Source organism: Carettochelys insculpta, chromosome 1 (assembly GCF_033958435.1).
Source record: "Carettochelys insculpta isolate YL-2023 chromosome 1, ASM3395843v1, whole genome shotgun sequence".
NCBI classification, from domain to species: domain Eukaryota; kingdom Metazoa; phylum Chordata; order Testudines; family Carettochelyidae; genus Carettochelys; species Carettochelys insculpta.
Window position 1 is genome coordinate 364,868,415 of NC_134137.1, and position 19,182 is coordinate 364,887,596.

A 19,182-nucleotide genomic window follows, 5' to 3' on the forward strand; every position below is an offset into this window, starting at 1 on the left:
CAGGTTCAGCATTTAGGGGCTCCTTTTCATCCATCTCACACAGAACCAGCTCAAGCCCCCACCCAGTAGCCTGGGAAATTCACACACCCCTGGGCACCTTGGAGGGGCAACGCCTCCCCACTCACAAGCAGAGTCTGAGTGTAGAAAAGAACTTTTAATAAAAGAGGCAGAAAGGTCAATTAGCATAAGCTTGGGAAAATACTACACTCAGAGTTCATAACCAATCTGTAAGTAACTGTCCCAGCTCAAATGCATTGAGCAATGACCTTGGCCTCTCAGACTCACCAGTCCAATACTGTAAAAGGCCAATCCACACACCCTACTTTCTGTACACCCCCAATTCAAATGCCCCACTTACAACTTGGTCCAGTCTGTGCAGACACTGACACCTCACGCTGATGCATTCCCTCATGGAACCTGAAACAATGCCACCTTCGTGCTGCTCCGGCCTTCTGCTTGCTCCTACCAGCTATGTGCCAGTCACACCATCCATCTCCCAGTTGTGCTGTCCATCTGTCCACTGCTACTTCTATTAGGCTACTAGCTGCTCATCTGCTTCTCCTCCTACTAGTAGCACTTTAAAGACTAGCAAAAGAGTTTATTAGGTGAGCTTTCGTTGGACAGACCCACTCCTTCTGTTACCATTCCTCCTACTAGCTGAGTGCTGCCAGGAGTTTAACCTGAGAAAAAAACACTGAGATTTCAGCTCTTACTAGTTCTAGCTACTAACCTTTGATTTCAGTTTGTAGCATCTATCAAAGTAAAACCTCATACAAGACACAAACACACTTACCCAGCCCTCTCTTTCAGCAAGTAAGGAAAACTAACAAAACCCACATTTATAACTGACCAACTCAACCTCTAACTTACACCTAATGCTTTAAACCAGGGGAACCCTGTGTAATCCACATTTTACGCAGTTATGATGACCTGCCCTGTCCCCCACAACAACTTGGAGCGTTAGTGAGATTTCACAATTCTTGTACTGAGTGTTAGCATAAATTGTAATTTTACAACAATGTGTTTACAATGGACGAAACCTCATTGCTTCCTTGCTACCCATCACGCTTCGTTTGAAAGTTATCACATATGCACACCTTTGCATTCTCATGCAAATGATCTCTGGGAGATACGTTCCTCCCAGCCCTCAGCAGCATTCAGTTCCTGCTGGCACATTCCTTACACTTATAACTTGGCTAACTTTGGACAAATGTTCCTGGTGATGGCAAAAGGACAAGTACTATACAATATTAGTGTATGTAATTAAGCTATATAGATAAAATAAATGAACAAAACATAGCCTCTGGAAGGTTTTATGTTGTGTTTATTGCCATTACCAATTTTGCAAAATTTACTGATTCACATAAGTCTAGTGACTAAAGCCAAATAGTGAGCATCTACTGTTTTACAGGTTGAACCTCTCATCTGGAACTCCCTCATCCAGCAATATCTGTAATTCAGCATGATTGTAGTTAGCCAGATGATGACTACACATCATGGGCGTGGCCAAGTTTCTCCTGGTCCCATAAATTTGTCTACAGTCAGCAGTCCTGGCTCTCAGTGTTCTGTGCTGTTATTTTGCTGCAATTTACCCCCCAGCCGTCTTCTAAGAGCCCAGCAAGCAGTGGAAGTGTTGGTAACATGCTAGACAATACTGACCTCGGGTGGGCCAGCAAATTCTCTCATCTGGCACCAGCCACGTCCCGAGGGCACCAGATGAGAGAGATTCAACCTGTATAAACCTTGTATATTTCCAAACCCCGGGGTGCGTCCGCACTCCTATTTCCAACACCTGTGCACAAAGGGGCGGAGTGGGGAGGTATCTCCTCCCAGTAGGACACACACAGAGGAGTGAAAGAATCTCCCTAGAGTAGGGGTTGGGGTGGAGGGGAACCATCTCCCCTCATCAGGGCACACACAGAGGCATAGGATGATAGAATCCCCCTTCAGTGGGGCGCGCATACAGAGAAGGACTGTGGGACCTTTCTCGCGCTCTCGCCAAGCCGGCCCCTCTCCGTGAGCTTTGTGGCGCCGCGGCGGAAGCTAGCAGGCGGGGCGGTGGAGGCTCTTCCGGCGGCTCGCTGGCTGCTGCGCCCTGGCCCCGCTGCCGCTCTCGGCGCCTCCATCCTGGTACTTCAGAGGCTCCATCCTGGTTTCTCAAGTGCCCGGACCCAAAACAGGAAGTAAGTGCTAGGGGAGCCGCGGGCTGCCGGGGCCGGGCGCAAGCGGCCGCGGGGAGCGGCGGGAGAGCGAGCCGGGCGGTGGGGCGGGAGGGGGGAGCGGCGGCCCAGCCCCCCACCTTCCCCTCACCGCCGTCTGACGGGGACAGCGAGTCGGGCTCCCGGCGGCCTCACCTGTAGCCGCCGGCGGAGGGCGAGAAGGCACCGGAGCGAGGGGAAGATGGCGGCGGAGCTAGAACGGGGCCAAATGGCGGCGCTGCCGGCCCGGGAGCAGCTGGGGCAGAGGCGGCTTCTCCCCACAGCCGCCCCCCGCCAAACACGGGGGGTGGGCAGCCCCTCCCTCGTGGGGCTTTTAACGCCTGGCTAGGAGGGAGGAGCTGGTGCACACGTGGGCGTCAGTGAGGGGAGGCGGGTAGGTTATCGTAAGCATGAGAACAGTGTGACAAGTCTCAGAGGGGTGGCCGTGTTGGTTTGTAGCCGCAAAAACAACCAGAAGTCTTGTGGCACCTTCTGGACTAACAGATGTATTGGACTATAAGCTACACATTCATTGAACCATAAGCTTCTGTGGCAAAGAGACAACGTGAGTCTTTGCCACGGAAGCTTATGCTCCAATAAACGTATTAGTCTAGAAAGTGCCACAGGACTTCCCCTTGTTTTAACAAGAGTGTGGAAAATGGCACACTGGCCTGCGCCAAGTGTTTTGGTGTGAACGCACAGCCCTGGCAGGGCCAATGTGTGGTTCCTGGTGCTTGTGAAGGGCCTTTGGCTCCGTTAAAAATAATTTGCTTTTTCCTCCTCCCAGCTTTTAAATTCATGTGTTTGAAATGCCAGAAGCCCAGCTGCAAATGTGCCCAAGCACTGCCTACTGTTTTTTTCCTGGGTGTGGTGTATTTCAAATACATAGGATTTTGTTCTGGTTGGGGACATGGGGTTTTTGGGGGGAGATGAGTGTTTACTTTCTGAAAGCAGGAATTTGAAAAAAGGGATGATTTTTCACTTAAATATGAAAAATTACTAGAAGTTATGTTTTTGATGGGCTTGATAGTTGTAAAACAAAACAGCAGAAATGTAGTGCTTTAAAGACTAACACAATGATTTATTTGGTGATGAGCTTTCGTGGGAAAGACCCACTTCATCAGATCAATCTCATTTCCAATACAGACTGACATAAGTACAGAGGACCAAAAAAATTTGCAATAAAAACTGACAAATGAAGTACATAGGACTGAAGTGGGTGGCAGAGGATTGGGGGATGTTAAGTGTCCTGTCTTAAGATAATTACGAGCATCAAAGGAGGGGAAGCAGTGCTTGTATTGCATGATGTAATTGATGTCTCTGTTCATACCATGTGTTAATGTGTCCAATTTGAGTATGAATTCCAATTCACAACTTTCTCTCTGTAATCTCTTTTTAAATTCTCTTTGTTCTAGGACACAAATTCTCAGGTCTTTAACAGAATGGCCCACCTGCAATATGCATTCTTTTGGGGACCATACGTGTCCCTGTTTTATGGAAATTATTGTGCATTGTTTTAGTTGTGTAATCAGTTCTGTGATGCTGCATAATAAATTCAGTGTAAATGCAAGCATATTCCTTACCATTGTTCCCTCTTATTTGTTCCACTCACATGCACCATACATATTATGTGCACTGCTGCATGTGCAAAATAAATATTATGTTCACAGAGGCATGTGCAGATGTGCATCACCAATAGAAATGCATGCTGCTGGCTATGTGCCTTGTGCTAGTCAGAAAGGTGGCACCCAAATCTCTCCTGGGTGGCTGCCAAGTCCCCAGCTTAGAGGGAATACTGTCCCTTACACAGAGTCTCATTAACCAGTTCAAAGAAACTACAGCAGAAAGTGTGTATTCACTGACAGAAAAAGTTACTTAAGCTTTAGTTCCCAGTTACAGGTGGGTAAGAAGATTCACATAACATGACAATGGTTTATTGTTGACAAACCTACTGACAGTGTAATGTGTGGATTGATACATTGACACACTCAGGTAATCATCTTAGAAACATGAAAGATTGGATGAGATACCTTCATAGCAAAGTTGAAAAGACACAGCTTGATAATGATTGCCTACCAGATGAATACCGCCCTATCAAAAAGAAAAGCATATGCCATGTAAACGTTGACTGAACTTCATAAATACAAAAACACTTCCTTGTAAACAGTTGTGTAGTCAAATTATTTATAGGTAGTACTGTAAATAGTAAGAATATCTGATGAATTAGTAATGCCCCAAAGAGATAATGAATCTTACAATACTGCCTTAAATTATAAAGGCTGCAACCTGAACCTGGCTCCTTGCAAAGACAGTTGTAGAATCAGGCCTGAAATATTAATCATTTGTGTCAATATTTCATCATAAGTCATAGCACTCTTATTTTTAGAACTTTTTTCCTATCTTCAGCTATGCTTCACAAAGGATCAGACGTGTGGCTTTCTGTTACCATAATTACAGTAGATATAAATTGAGCAACTTCATAGTTCATAATACACACTGGCAAAAGTATCTAAAGGTGAAGAGACAAATGTGAATATTAATCAAGAGAATTTAAACAGCAAAACTAGAGCATCCAAGGTGAAATCTCAGAGACTGTATTCAGAAACCAATAGAAAAGTTAAAAAGGCTGTAAAATGGGAGAAGAACAACTTTGTGGAAAACCTTACACAACAAGCAGAGCAAGCTGCAGGACAGAGAAAATTGAAGAGCTGTATGACATCACATGGAAGCTAGTTGAGTCATGGCATACAGTGGATCAGCCCATCCAGCATAAGGAAGGGTGTATGCTAATGAACCCAAGTGAGCAGCTCAGTAGATGGATGGAACACTTTGAAGAGCTACTGAACTGCCTTGCACACATGGAACCTCCAGAGTTACCACCTGCAAATTAACAGCATCAGACCTACAAAAGAAGACATCAGGAAAGCATTGCCTATCAGGAAAGCCGAAAAGCACCTGGTCCAGACAACATCCCTGCAGAAGCAATCAAGGCAGGTAGTGACACATGAGTCAACATGATGCATAATCTATTTGGGACACTGAGGAGGTCGTACCAGACTGGAAACATGGCTACCTTAACAAGCATCCAAAGAAAGGCAGTCTGAAGGAATGCAAGAACTGGAGGGGTATCACGTTACTGTCAATTCCAGGAAAAGTGTTCAGTAGAATTCTCTTGGAGAAAATGAAGACAGAAGTTGATAGCTCAGGGAGACCAAGCAAGACCATTTCTTCCGAAGCAAGAAATCTTGTATTGATTGAAACAGCAACTCTGAGTGATCAAAGAACAGTTGTGTGATTGGCATAGACTTCCACAACAGCATTGATAGAGACACTTTGTGGAAACTGCTGCAACACCATGGCACCCCATCCAAAATGATTAACCTGATCCATTCAACATATGAACCTTCGGCACGCCAAATTGTTCACAATGGTGTCGTGACAGAATTCTTCAGCACCTTTTGCTGCCTATTGTTGCCTATTGTCACCTTTCCTGTTCTTGATCACAAAGGACTGGATTATGAGTAGGACAATAGCCAGTCATCAAAGGGGCATTCAGTGGACACTTTTCAAACAGGTAGAGGACATTGATTTTGCTGATGATGTTGCCCTCCTTTCACACCAAAATGATAGCATGGAAGACAAGGTCACAACACTAAACACAACTGCCAAAATGACTGGAATGAGCATTAACGAGGGAAAGACCAAGACAATGAGGGTCAACCAGTCCAACAACAACACCACCATCACACTGGGAGGGGATGACCTGGAAGATGTGGAGCAGCTCGCTCATTTGGGGAGTATTATGGATGGAGATGGAGGAACAGACAAGGATATCAATGCCAAGATAGGAAAGCAACAGCTGCATTTCAGCCTCTTCTGCCCATATGGAATTCACAATTAATATCTGCAAAGACAAAATTGTGGATCTTCAACACCAATGTGAAGAATGTGCTCTTGTATGGATGCGAGCCCTGGCATACTAAAAAGTCTTCAAATCACAAGCTTCAGACGTTGATAAACAGATGCCTGAGGTACATCCTTCGTATCAAATGGCAAGACTTTGCCACAAATGTGGAGCTTTGGAACAGAGCAAGGCAAGAATCGCTTAACTTTCAAATCAAGAGAAGAAAGTGGGGATGGCTGGGCTACATTCTCAGAAAACCATCATTAGGCATGTTAAGCTGCACGTTTCACTCCTGGTGGTGCCCTTCCATCAATTCCTCTAAATTTCAGCTTTGCAACCATATTCCTCCCAGAACCCAAAGACTTTGGTTTCCCAGAAGCTGCTGGTCTTGGGAATAATGCTGCCTGATTGCGAGTTGGCATCGTTTATAGTCGGAACTACGACAATGTCTGATCGTCTTCGAACCTCCACCTTTCGTTCTTGTAGTCCATCAAGCTCTCACATGGAATCTGCAAGGAAAATGCAAAAGAGGAAGACCTCAGACAACATGGAGATGATCTAATGAGACTGAAGGACAACAACTGAGATATTTCCAGAATCAGCTAGAAGTTTTGTCTTGAGACAGAGTGAAGTGGAGGAGGCTTGTAAATGACCTATGCTCCATTGGGAGTGCAAGAGTTTTTCAAGAATTTAAGTGGTTTTTCTTTAGTGTTCATTAATACATACAAATAGATCTAGCTTTTTTACCTACATGTGTCACCAGAGTATGTCAGAGCCTCAGAAACAGAGACTAGGGATGCTTCAGAGCATGGATTTGCATCCCAGTCCATCCATGAATTTATCTAGTTCTTTTTTTTGAACACATATTTTTGGTGTTCACAACATCCACTGGCAAGGAGTTCCACACATTGACTGTGCATTGTGTCAAGAAATACTTCTTTGTTTTAAACTTGCTGCGTACTAATTTCATTTGATGCCCCGTAGTTCTTATGTTATGGGATGTAATAACTAGTATTTCTTTGTCTAAGTAGAGCACAGGATCTGATCCAAAAGGTGAATGTGTCTGGAGCTCTGGGTAATAGTGATCATAATATAATTAAATTTAACATTTCTGTGGCTGGGAAAATACTACAGTGGCTCAAGACTGTAATATTTAATTTCAGAAAGGGGAACTACACAAAAATGAGGAAGTTAGTTAAACAGAAATTAAAAGGTACAGTACCTAAAGTGAAATCCCTGCTAGCTACATGGAAACTTTTTAAAGACACCATAATAGAGGCTCAACTTAAATGTGTACCCCAATTTAGGAAACGTAGTAAGAGAACCAAAAAAGTGCCATGAAGTTTAAACAGTAAAGTAAAAGAGGCAGTGAGAGACAAAAAGGCATCCTTTAAAAAAAATGGAAGCTAAATTCTAGTGAGGAAAATAGAAAGGAACATAAATACTGCCAAATGAAGTGTAAAAATATAATTAGGAAGGCCAAAAAAGAATGCAAAGAACAGCTAGCCAAAGAGTCAAAAAGTAATAGCAAAAAAAACTTTAAGTACATCAGAAGCAGGAAGCTTTCTAAACAACCAGTGGGGCACTGAATGATTGAGATGCTAAATGAGCACTCAAGGATGATAAGGCCACTGCAGAGAAAATAAGTGATTTCTTTGCAGTAGTCTTCGTGGCTCAGGATATGAGGGAGACTCCCAAACCTGAGCAATACTTTTCAGGTAACAAATCTGATGAACTATCTCAAATTGAGGTGTCATCAGAAGAGGCTTTGGAGCAAATTGATAAACTAAATAGTAGTAAGTCTCCAGGACCAGGTGGCATTCACCCAAAGAGTTCTGAAGGAATTCAAATGTGAGATTGCAGAACTACTAACTGTAATTTGTACCCTGTCATTTAAATCAGCTTCGGTTCCAGATGACTGGAGGATAGCTATGTGATGCCAGTCTTTAAAAAAGGCTGCAGAGGTGGTCCTGGCAACCTACAGGCTAGTCAGTCTGACTTCAATACTGGGCAAACTGATTGAAACTGTAGTAAAGAACAGAATTGTCAGACACATTCCTGAACATAATTTGTTGGGGTAAGAGTCAACACGTCTTTTGTAAAGGGAAGTTGTGCCTTACCAATCTATTAGAATTTTTTGAAAGGGTCAGCAAATGTGGACAAGGGGGATCCTGTGGATATACACTCATCCCTCATTTAACAAGTACTTTACTAATGAGTACTCACTAAAATGAGGAACATATATACCTATCTTTATTCACTATATGAGTGAACGTCCCCCACTTACACGAACAGGGTCCCTGGCCGGGGGCGGGGAGACCTGCAGCTGGAGCGGAATCAGCTGTGGAGTTCCAGGCGGGGAGTGGGGAGACCTGCAGCTGGAGGCTTCTCCCTCCCTTCCCTCAGACATGCAGCTGTTTGACAGCCCTTAGGTTGGGGGAAGAGAGGGAGAAGGCTCTTAGCCTGGTTCACTCCACTGCAGTGGCAGCAACATGAAACTGACAAGCCATGAGCTGATCTGTTTCCCAGCCCTGCAAGCCATGGGGAGACTGGAACCAGTCTACCCCGGTTCCCAGCTCCTGTCACTCTGGGAGCCAGGAAACTGACCAACCCTGGTGGTTCCTGGCTCCCCTCCCCTTGCAGGAAAATTCAAGTTATGCAGGGGTTGCAGGAACAGCCCCTGGGTAACTTGAGGGTCTACTGTATTAGTCCCCGCCCTGCCTGTCCCGCAAACTTCACACTCTGCCAGGTTTTAACGCCCCCTCCCCAAGGTCCCAAACCGCCCCCAGGCTTACACCCCCCCCCGGCAGCCCCAAACCACCCCCAGGCTTACAACCCCCTGGCAGCCTCAAACTTCTCCCAGTCTTAGACCCCCTCCTGCATCCCTTAACAGCCCCAGCCTTAGACATTTCTCCTTCCCGCAGCCTCTTCACAGGGGCTACTAGGCTGGGTGGGGCTCTCCCAGCCCTCCTGCTCTCATCAATTAACTCAAGTGTTAAGGTTTCAGCACCTAGGCATAAAGTAGTTGCTATCCCTGTTGATAGAGCTGTCATCTCCATCAGCTATTGCTATTGATCGATATCTGCCTGAGGCAGCAGTGTTAAGAAGCTGCAAATGGCTTCTTTAACAGCCACATGCAGCTGGGAACTGCACAGCTTGTGACCTTTAACAAATGTAATGAGACCCATGTTTGGATCCCGACCCGTAGGATGGGAATCACTGTTCTCCATACATACACTACATCCTATTTCTGGTGCCACGCTATTCAAATACATCAGAAAAGTACATAAACTCAATTTATGTCAAGTTACAAGCGTTTGGAACAAATTGGAGACGTTTATATGTATTTTAATGGGAAATTCGTGTCACTCTTATGAGTTTTCGTCTACAAGCAGAAAATTGGGAACCAGGTGCGCTCATATAGCGAGGGATGAGTGTAGCGTACTTAGATTTTTCAGAAAGCCTTTGACAAGGTCCCCCACCAAAGGCTCTTAAGCAAATTTAACTGTCATGGAATAAGAGGGAGGGTCCTTTCTTGGACTGGTAACTGGTTAAAAGATCGGAAACAAAGGGCAGGAATAAAGGGACAGTTTTCAGAATGGAGAGAGGTAAATAATGGTCTAGCCCATGGGGTCTGTACTGGGACCAGTCCTATTCAACATATTTATAAATGATCAGGAAAAAGGGGTAAACGGTGAGGAGACAAAATTTGCAGATGTCACAAAACTCCAACTAGTTAAGTCCCAAGCAGACTGTGAAGAGCTACAAACAGATCTTAATAAATTGGGTGATTGAATTTCATCTGCCATTTTTTTGCCCAGTGTTGACAAATGCAAAGTAATGCACACTGGAAAATATAATCCCGATTATGCGTATAAAATGATGGGGTCTGACTTAGCTGTTACCACTCAAGAAAGAGATCTTGGACTCATTGTGGCTAGTTCTCTGAAAATATCCATTCAGTGTGCAGCAGCAGTCAAAAAAAGCTAACACAGTGTTGGTAATCATTAAGAAGTGAATAGATAATAAGACAGAAGATGTCATAGTACTTCTATATAAATCCATGGTATGTCCACATCTGGAACACTGTGTGCAAACGTGGTCGCTCCATCTCAAAAAGATATATTGGAAAAGGTTCAGAAAAAGGGCAACAAAAATGGTTGAGTATGAACTGTCGGCCATATGAGGCGTGATTAATAAGACTGGGACGTTTTAGCTTGGAAAAAAGATGATTAAGGGGGGATATGATAGAGGTATATAAAATCATGACTGGTGTGGAGAAAGTAAATAAGGAAATGTTATTTATTCCTTCTCACAACACAAGAACTGGGGGTCACCAAATGAAATTAATAGGTGGCAGGTTGAAAACAATGGGAAATATTTTTTCACATAATTCACAGTTAACCTGTGAAACTCCTTGCCGGAGAATGTTGTGAAGGTCAAGACTATAGTAGAGTTTAAAAAAGAACTAGATAAATTCATGGAGGATAGGTCCATCAATCGTTATTAGCCGGGATGGGCATGGAACGTGTTCCTAGCCTCTGTTTGCAAGAGGCTGGAAATGGGCAACCGGGAATTGATCACATGATGATTACCTGTTCTGTTCATTCCGTCTGGGGCACCTGGCATTGACCGCTGTCAGAAGATAGGATACTGGGCTTGATGGACCTATGGTCTGACCCAGTATGGCTGTTCTTATATTTTTATGTTTGCTCGCTCTACACAAGTGTTTCTCACCCTTGGGAGTACACTGAGGTCTTCCAGGTGGTACATTAGCTCATCTAGACATTTTCCTAGTTTTACAACAGGCTACATTTAAAAAAAATGTAATGTCAGTACAATTTAAAAATTCATTCAGACAATGACTTGTTTCTATGGCTTTATATCCTGAAATGTAAGTACAATATTTCTTTTCTAGTTCATTTATTTGATAATTGGCAGAAAATCAGGAAGTTTTCAGTAGTAGTGTTCTGTGATATTTTTGCATGTTTTTGTAAGTAAGTTTTTAAGTGAGGTGTAACTTGGTGGTAAGCAAAAATACAAATCTGACTCCTGAAAAGGGTACGGTAATCTGGAAAGGTTGAATCACACTTATTTCAAGACCTCAGGTTACGTTAGGACCGGGTTTCTCAACTGGTGGTATGTGTACTCTTGGGGTGCACAAGAGAGGTCTGGGGGGTACTTATACTCTTTTTTTTTTTTTTTTTTTTTAAAAGAGGTATTTATAAAAAAAAAAAAAAAAAAAAGAAATGAGAAACACTGCTCTACAAAGTCATGGTTTTATAGACCTCAATCATATCCTGTCTTAGTTGTCCCTTTTCCAAGTTGAAAAGTCCCAGTCTTTTGACTTCATGAAGTTGTTAATTTTACCCTGGTTTAAAGTAGAAGTTTGTGTCTATTGATATCTACTACACCTTCTATCTCTGATAACCCCTCTGTGTATAAGTTTGTAATAATTGTGTCTTTTGAACTCAGTTGACTTCCTGTCAAATAATTTAAAATAAATTGTCACATATGGTCCTAATTTCTGTAGAAAACCTCTTATATGGAATCTAGATATGTGGGCTGACTTTTTCTCCCTCTTTAGCAGCAATTTAAGAAGCTTTCCTTCTGATGGATTTTTTAATAGGAAATACAATAAACCCTCAATTTAACAGACTAATGGGGGAAGCGGTATCCGTTAATGCTGAAAGTCCGTTACATCCAAATGGTTATACTATATGATGATGCACTGAGCTTCCCACAGCCCGTTCCCCGCCCCCGCAGCTCCTCTGGTGTCTAGTTCATGCTAGGGAAAGATTAAGTCAGGGGGCCTCTATTCCCTTTATCCCCCCTCCTCCCCAGAAAAATGTGTGTCTCATCCCGTGAAGGAGTCCCAGTGCAGAAGCCCCTATTGGGTAACTCCAAGCCATGGCAGGATCCACAATTGAAGAATCCCCAAGCCAGGGTACCCTGTCCTGAAGCCCTGAGTCTGGAATTCCCTGAACCCCAATTGGAATGACAGGGCAATGGAAGCCCCAAGCCAGGCTGCCCTGGCAGGAGTAGCTGTGGGCAGAAACCCTAAACCTGGCTGGAGCATCACAGGAGTGACAGGGTGGAAGCCATGAGCCCAGCTGCTGCCAGCACAAGTGCAAGCCCTAGCCCTGAGAGGCAGCCCCCAGTTTAGTGCTTGGGGGGTGGGAGACCTTGGCTGGTGGGGGCAGAAGCTGCGAGCCTGCACTGCTGCAGCTGGAGCAGCCAAGGGGTGGGGTGGAAGGGCGGGGTGAAAGGGCGGAGAAGCTGTAAGTTCATGCTGCCCTAGCTGAAGTATCTGAAATTGGGAAGCAGAAGCTGTGAGCTCATACTGCCATTGCTGGAGCAGCAGAGGAAGGCCCTGGCCTGGACTGTCCTGAGCTGCAGCCACAAGGGGCAGCTCCTGGGTTCCCAGAGCTGTTGTAGGAGCTGTTCGAGGGGGAGAAAAGGAAGCTCACAGCCCAGGTTTCTTCAGCCTGGCAAGAGCTGCTGCCTAAACTTGGTGCTTGGTGCTGCAGCAGAAGCCGGGGAGGGGTGGTTGTGGCTGTACAGGAGTGGCTGGAGGCAAAGAGCCAACTCCTTGGCTACTGCAGTGCCGAAAAGGCAGTGTACCACCTTCACTCTGCACTGCCTCCGTCTGGTCTCCCAACCAAGATGTGTGGGGCAGGTGATGACAACTACTATTTTTCCCCAGTGCAACCAGAACAGCAGCTAGGAACCGTCAGCTCCCAGCAATAGGGCAGATCAGATTACACAGAGTTGGGCTGGTTTCCCAGTCTGTGACATATATTTCACAACTGTGAAATTGGTAGGACACTAGTTAGAATCTTATTTGCAGTGGTGATGGTCTTGAATAACTACACTGATGTTATATTGATTTCAGTATAGATGCTCCAGTTTAATTTCACTGTATCTAATAGTATCTTGTAGCAAGAAATCAAACTTTAAAAGTGAATAAATTTTAAGCCAGTGAAATAAGTAGTGTGGATCAGTTGAGAAAGGACCGTTTGTGGAATTTGACAGGGAGGACTAGATCTGAAATTGAATTAGTAGGTAGAAAGTAACTGCCACTGCTTAGTTTCATTTTCTGCTTAATAAAAGGTAATATTTCTTCTTAAATTAGTTCAGCTTAAGTGCTAGATTCAATAATGAATGTATAAACACGGTCTCCACAGAACTTGCTATAGTCCACAGTACAGTTACATAGTTCAGTCTCACGACTGAAAACACGATGGAACTTTTTGTTCGTGAAAAATCTCAATTCACAATGTTTAGGACTTAATGTAAAATCAGCATTGTTGATGATTAGGCGAATAGATTGTGCAGGTCATAATTTTCTGAAACATATTGAAATTACTGCATTATATAGTTTGTCTATTAGCTGCTCTGAAAAACAATTCCTGAACCTTTATTATCCATATTAAGAAAAACATTAAAACAGTCCATCCATAAGCATCGTTTAATCCACACAATGGCTATATCTACACAAGAGGGTTTTTCCAGCAAAACCGGGCTTTTGTTGGGAAAAACTTGCAGTGTGTCTGCATGCAAAATGCACTTTATTGGAAGTTTATTGAGAAAACCCTGCACATCTGCCAGCAGTGTTATACCTCTCCCCGTTAAGGTATAATGTCTCTCTCGACAGATGTTCTGTCAAGAAAACAGCTGGTAGATGCTCTGGGGCCCTTGTATTGCTTCTGATTCACTGGGCAGCTCTGTTTACAGAGCTTCTGGTCAGCCATTCTGTCAATGATCTGTCTGGTCTCTGTCAACAGCGGCTTGCTCTTTTGTTCCGCTTTTATGTGTAAACAAAATCTGTCGACAGAAATTTTGCCAGGAAATCCCTCCAACAGTCTATTTTGTGGGCAGAGGCTTCCCATGTAGATGTAGCCAGTGTGTTCAGTTTCAAACAGACTTCTCATTAAATTCACATGATTTTTAATTTAAAGTTAGTTTGTTCAGGTGTACCTCATATCAAAGCAATCCCTGATATCTAGGAAATTAGTTATTAAGGGAACATTAGGATCCAAACCATTCATGTAACATTCATCTTCATAATAAATATGCACATGATTCGCCTTTATCCACTCAATATTACATTATCTTCTAGTACCAACTTACACCCTTCCACATACTTCACAGGATCAAGGACGTGGGTAGCCAGTTTACCAGGGAATATCGTTGACTCTGTATCTCAAAATATGGTTTTGAGAAAATTATATTTTTAATATATTTGTTTTAAAAATTTGAAGTAATGTTGATCATAAAATTGATTTTTATAGAGAAAGAAAGGATGAGCAGTATAGCAAACTATGAGAGAACAAAAACAGAGATGGAGAAGTTGTAGGTTCTTAATGTCAAATTCATAGATTATCAGAAATTATAGGCCCAGAATTCTTTGTACATTTAATTTTTTCAGATAAATGTATTGAGGATGGAAGTAGGTTTTGTGCTGAAAGAGATTTAGGTTGAAAGAATGTTAACTGTGGTGTAATGCCAATGGTAAACTTTATCAGTCATCATGTGATAAATAATTGAAGATTTCCAGAAAATATATTTTCTCTGCAGTCACAATCAAGGAGTTCTGCATTAGAATGCTTTGTCTCCTGCAGTACCAGGAGTCTATTAAAAATGCCATTCTATTAGCAAATTGTTGTTGTCATTATTCAATTATAATGTACACATTCCAATAGCATTTAGCCTAAAGTTTAAAAAAAGTAACGGCCAGAGTTCTAATTTTTTCATAATTGTTTAATCTTGAATTTCTGATAGGTTAACTAGCTCATCCTTGTGTGATCCTTGTCTAAAAGTACACGACGGAGGGAGTTTCCCTTCAGCCTTTATCCCAGAATTTAAAAGGTGCACTGACTGGAAGTGTTTCATGATATTTAGATGTGATTTTCCTTTTCAAGTTGCTTCCTAATAATAGTTTTGCTATTGTAGCGTGATCCAAGGCCAATTGATGTCAGTGGGAGTCTTTCCATGGATTTCGATGCTGTTTAGATCAATCCCTCCTTTAGCATAGTTTGGTTGTATCATGGTTGCCTAAAATCAGACATAATTTGTTTTATGCTAAGCCTCAGATAGGAGTGCAACTGAAAGTTCTTTTAAAAAGGGGGGGAACCCACCATCACCACCATGCTTTTCTTTAGAACAGCAGTTCAACCTTTGCAAGATGGCAACCCATTTTGACAATTCAGTGAGACTTTGTGACCCAAGGAAATTCAAAACTAGAGCGGGGCTGAGAGAGGAAAGTTCTCCCCAGGAAAATTTTTTTTATTAATCTTGATTCACCCCACACCCCACCCTCAGGCTTAAACCCCTTGCAGCTGCAAAATTGCCACCCCGCCACCTCATATGAGCACTGCTATTGCCCGCTGCTGCTCCTTTGCTGGGCTGCCTCCACCACCTCCACACGACTCCCCCCAGCTCTCCTGCTCCCTTCCTCCTACACCTGCAATGTGGGCACTTCCATTTCAGCACAGCAGGGCAGAGGACTCAGTTTGATCGGTTTAACGGCCACATCCCTCCTGCCAGCTGTTAAACCAATTAAATTGAGTTCCATTTCAGCATGGCAGGGCAGGGACTGGGAGCAGGAGGAGTGAGCAGTAGCAACAGCGGGAGCTGCAAATGGCTCCTTAAAGAGTTACATGCATCTCAAAGCTGCCCAGCCAACGATCCTTAGAAAATCTAATGGTGACCCATGTTTGGGTCCTGACCCATAGGTTGGGAATACCTGCTTTAGAAGAACTGTGCCTCAAGTCATTATCTTCCCATCTCTTCTCGTTAACCTTGCCTTTGGCATATATCATTCTCATGGCTACAGTATATGATAACAAGCATGGTATTCTGCTGGGTGTGGGGCTTATGTTGTTGAGTGCTGCCTCTATTGCATTTCATCTTTATTTTGTGAATCAATGGATAGACAGAGTAGCTGGAGACTGATGGTTTCTGTAGCCTCATCTTTACTGGCTGTGAAGGTACTCGGGGAGGTATTCCAGTGGAAGGAGATGCTGACCCAGGCATCATCAACTTTTCTTATGGTTGCTGACACACAGTCGTGAAAAATGAGAGAGACAGTCAGTGCAGAGCCGGTTGCTGTCTCCTGCCTCTCCTTGTCTTGGGGAAGACATTTCTTGAGGACTGCTGCATTAGAAAGTTGTAGACCTCTCCAGGATATTTTTGTCTCCTCCCTCACCTTCAGTGTTGTGGCTCCTCAGATGCCTGTACAATTTTTCAGCTCCTTTACTATGACAATCATGCTAATTGCTCTGCATTCTCAACAATTACTACGTACTCCCAAAGTTATATTGCAAAATTCGGAGCCTAGCTCCCTGCCAAAATGTGTCAGAAAAGTCTTTCCATAGCTGTCCAGCAAGTCCTAAATGCCTCTGGAAAAGGCATTTTGGTCAAGGCAGAGGAAAGCTCAGCTGTCATCTCTCTATTGAGGTTTTTGTTGTGACTACATACAGTGAAAACCCTGTTGTATATTTCCCAGTATTTGTGGTGCTTAGAACTTCCTCAACTCCAAGATCAATAAACATGTGTCTTTAGTGAAAAACATGGTTGAAATTTTGCTTATGTAAACAAGTTTATCTCATCTGACTTCCACACTGTAATGGGATTAATTGAAGTCCTGGAAGGAAAAACAGCCGACTTCAATATGTGTGCTCCTGCATTGAGGTGAGGGTAGGGTGTGGGTCGCAGAGGCGAATTGTACACTGACTGCTAAATAAGGATGCTAGACGTGGGGGTAGGAAGTGGGTTGCACAGGGGAAATAATCGTACACTAATGGCTGCTAAATAAGGATGCAATTTTTCAAGGAATTTCACTGTGAGGATTATAACAACTCTCTCACTTGATCCAATATGTAGTCGAAAACTGTCTGGAAAGTTACATATGTGCCGTGGCAATAAAGGGTCATATTCTCACTTCAGACAAAAGAACAAGTAAGGAATTTTTCTCTGTTGTTGGCCACTTCTCAAACATTAAACTAAATAATTGAGGTTCAAATCTAATAAGGTGTGGTCCACCCATTAGTAAAACACGTTAAATATGTCTGTCTCAGTCTCTGGGGGGTTAAGGGTTCCAGTCCCTTAAAATCAAGGACAACTTTTTCAACAAATACTGTTTGCATTTTAGTTTGCTATAGTTTTCAACAGCATTCAGAATTTTCACCATGATGAAGAGGTAATAAAATTTCATCCGAGGAAGCAATCATCGTTAGCCATATTTTAAAAGGCTTGTTTTATTAAAGTGGAATCCCTCCAACAAGCCCCAGAACTGATTTAACATGATTTGTGAAGCTTTATAAAATACAAGATAAATGCCAACAATGGTCTTTTTCTCTTAAGAAATTACAGCAGTTGCTGATGGTCTTCACTAACTAATTAGACAAAGTGTTTTTATCTAAAATGAAAGTAGTTTCTTGCCAAAGCAATACCATTCAAGGAACACTATCAATTTAAAGTTTAGATTGTGAATTCCTTATGGTAGAAAATGTCTGTACAATAAACCCTTGATTTAATGTACCCCAATTTAATGGACTTTGAACATAGTGGAAGCTCTCTACCAGTCCCTCTTCTCTCTCCCCTTCCACCGATAAATGCTGGCAACTCTCCAGAGCCCCTGGAGCCAGAGCTGCTGGGACCAGTGGAGGGAAATTTAGTTTCCATGGGAGTGACCAGCCTTGGTTGGGTGATGAGTGGCTTGTGACATGCAAGCCCAGTGGCTCTGCTCTGTAAACAGCGCAAAGAGCTCGCTGTTGAGCTCTCTCTCTGGAGCCTGCTGTATTCCTCCCAGGTCTTAGACAGAGTTCTCCCTTGTGCACCTTGCAGGGTGCCTCCAGCCCTGTAGATTGGGATTTAACAGTCTTTTGGCATTGATGCCTGTGGGCCCCACCATTAGTCCATTAAATTGAGGATTTACTGTACAGTCCTTAGCACAACAGGATCCTGGCCTGGTTTGGATCATCTATAGGCATTTTCATCAATAATAATTTGGAAGGATCCATGATTTCAGTGATGCAGATAGTCTCGCCTCTGATGCAGTTTGCAACTGTTCTACGCCATCCTGTTTTTGTAATTCTCATTCATGTCCTTCCAGGAATCCTCCATAAAGGATCTGCCCAACATGCTGGAGGCCTTCATCTGTTTTTTTTTTTAATGTTAATAATAACCACTTTTAAAACATTAATAAAAGGTTAGTGCCATTGCTTCTCCAATGTCCGTTTTACAGGGTTTTTAAAATAACATTTTCTGTTTTTTAAAACAAGCTATTTTTTCTGTCTACTGTTGGTGTGTGGAGGGGCCACACACCAAAAGATGTGTATGTGGGGTTGGATAGGAGGTGGTGGCATCCTCCTTCCAGTGACACGTGATATTATTCAAATCTTACCTAAAGATCTTGAAGCTAAAATTAACAACCCGTTAATAAATTTCTCAAATTAAAATTCTTGCAAGTAGTAGAGAGGGCAAAGAAATAACATGAAAAAGAAGCATGGGCAAAGTGTGTACATGAGATTTGAAAAAAATGAAAGGTAATACATTTAGGCTACATCTACACTACAGTGATCTATCAACAGAAGTTACTGTTGGAAGACATATTCCATCAAACCTTCTGTTGACAGATTGCAGCCACACACGAAAGCGAGAGATTGCGACCAGACTGCCTGGATGCTCTCTCCACAGAACGGCCAACCCAAAGCCCAGCAGACAGGGCTGCACGGTGTCCCGGAAGCCGTATCTGTCGACAGAGGATTCCCCAGAGCGTCCACACTAGCTTTCTGTCAAAAAAGTTGTTCTTCCCTCTTAGAGGAACAGCAGAGTGCTGATGACAGAAGTGCTGTATTATGTCGATTTACTGTCAACAGAACATATTTGTAATGACACTTTGCGAGTTTTGTCAACAAAATGCCAGTTATGTCAACAAAACTCTGACGTAGATGTAGCTCTAGTTAATAAGAATCCAAAGTAGAAGTATGTAGTGGGATAGAAAAACCTGAGAAGCAGCCGCAAGAGACCGGTGACTGTTAATGGACAAGAAATTCATCCTGAGAGTTCAGTGTT

At 43.2% G+C, this 19,182-nt stretch overlaps 2 protein-coding genes across 2 annotated transcripts in view; one reads left to right on the forward strand and one right to left on the reverse strand.

Annotated features, from left to right (window-relative positions):
- The window catches only part of ELAPOR2 (endosome-lysosome associated apoptosis and autophagy regulator family member 2), a 222,002-nt gene extending 219,484 nt beyond the window's left edge, over window positions 1-2,518 (reverse strand). Inside the window, exon 1 of the mRNA XM_075017528.1 lies at window positions 2,355-2,518. The gene's annotated coding sequence lies outside the window, so the exon portion shown is untranslated. The remainder of the gene's footprint in view (window positions 1-2,354) is intronic.
- The window catches only part of DMTF1 (cyclin D binding myb like transcription factor 1), an 88,427-nt gene continuing 70,627 nt past the window's right edge, over window positions 1,383-19,182 (forward strand). The window contains exon 1 of the mRNA XM_075017543.1: window positions 1,383-2,183. The gene's annotated coding sequence lies outside the window, so the exon portion shown is untranslated. The remainder of the gene's footprint in view (window positions 2,184-19,182) is intronic.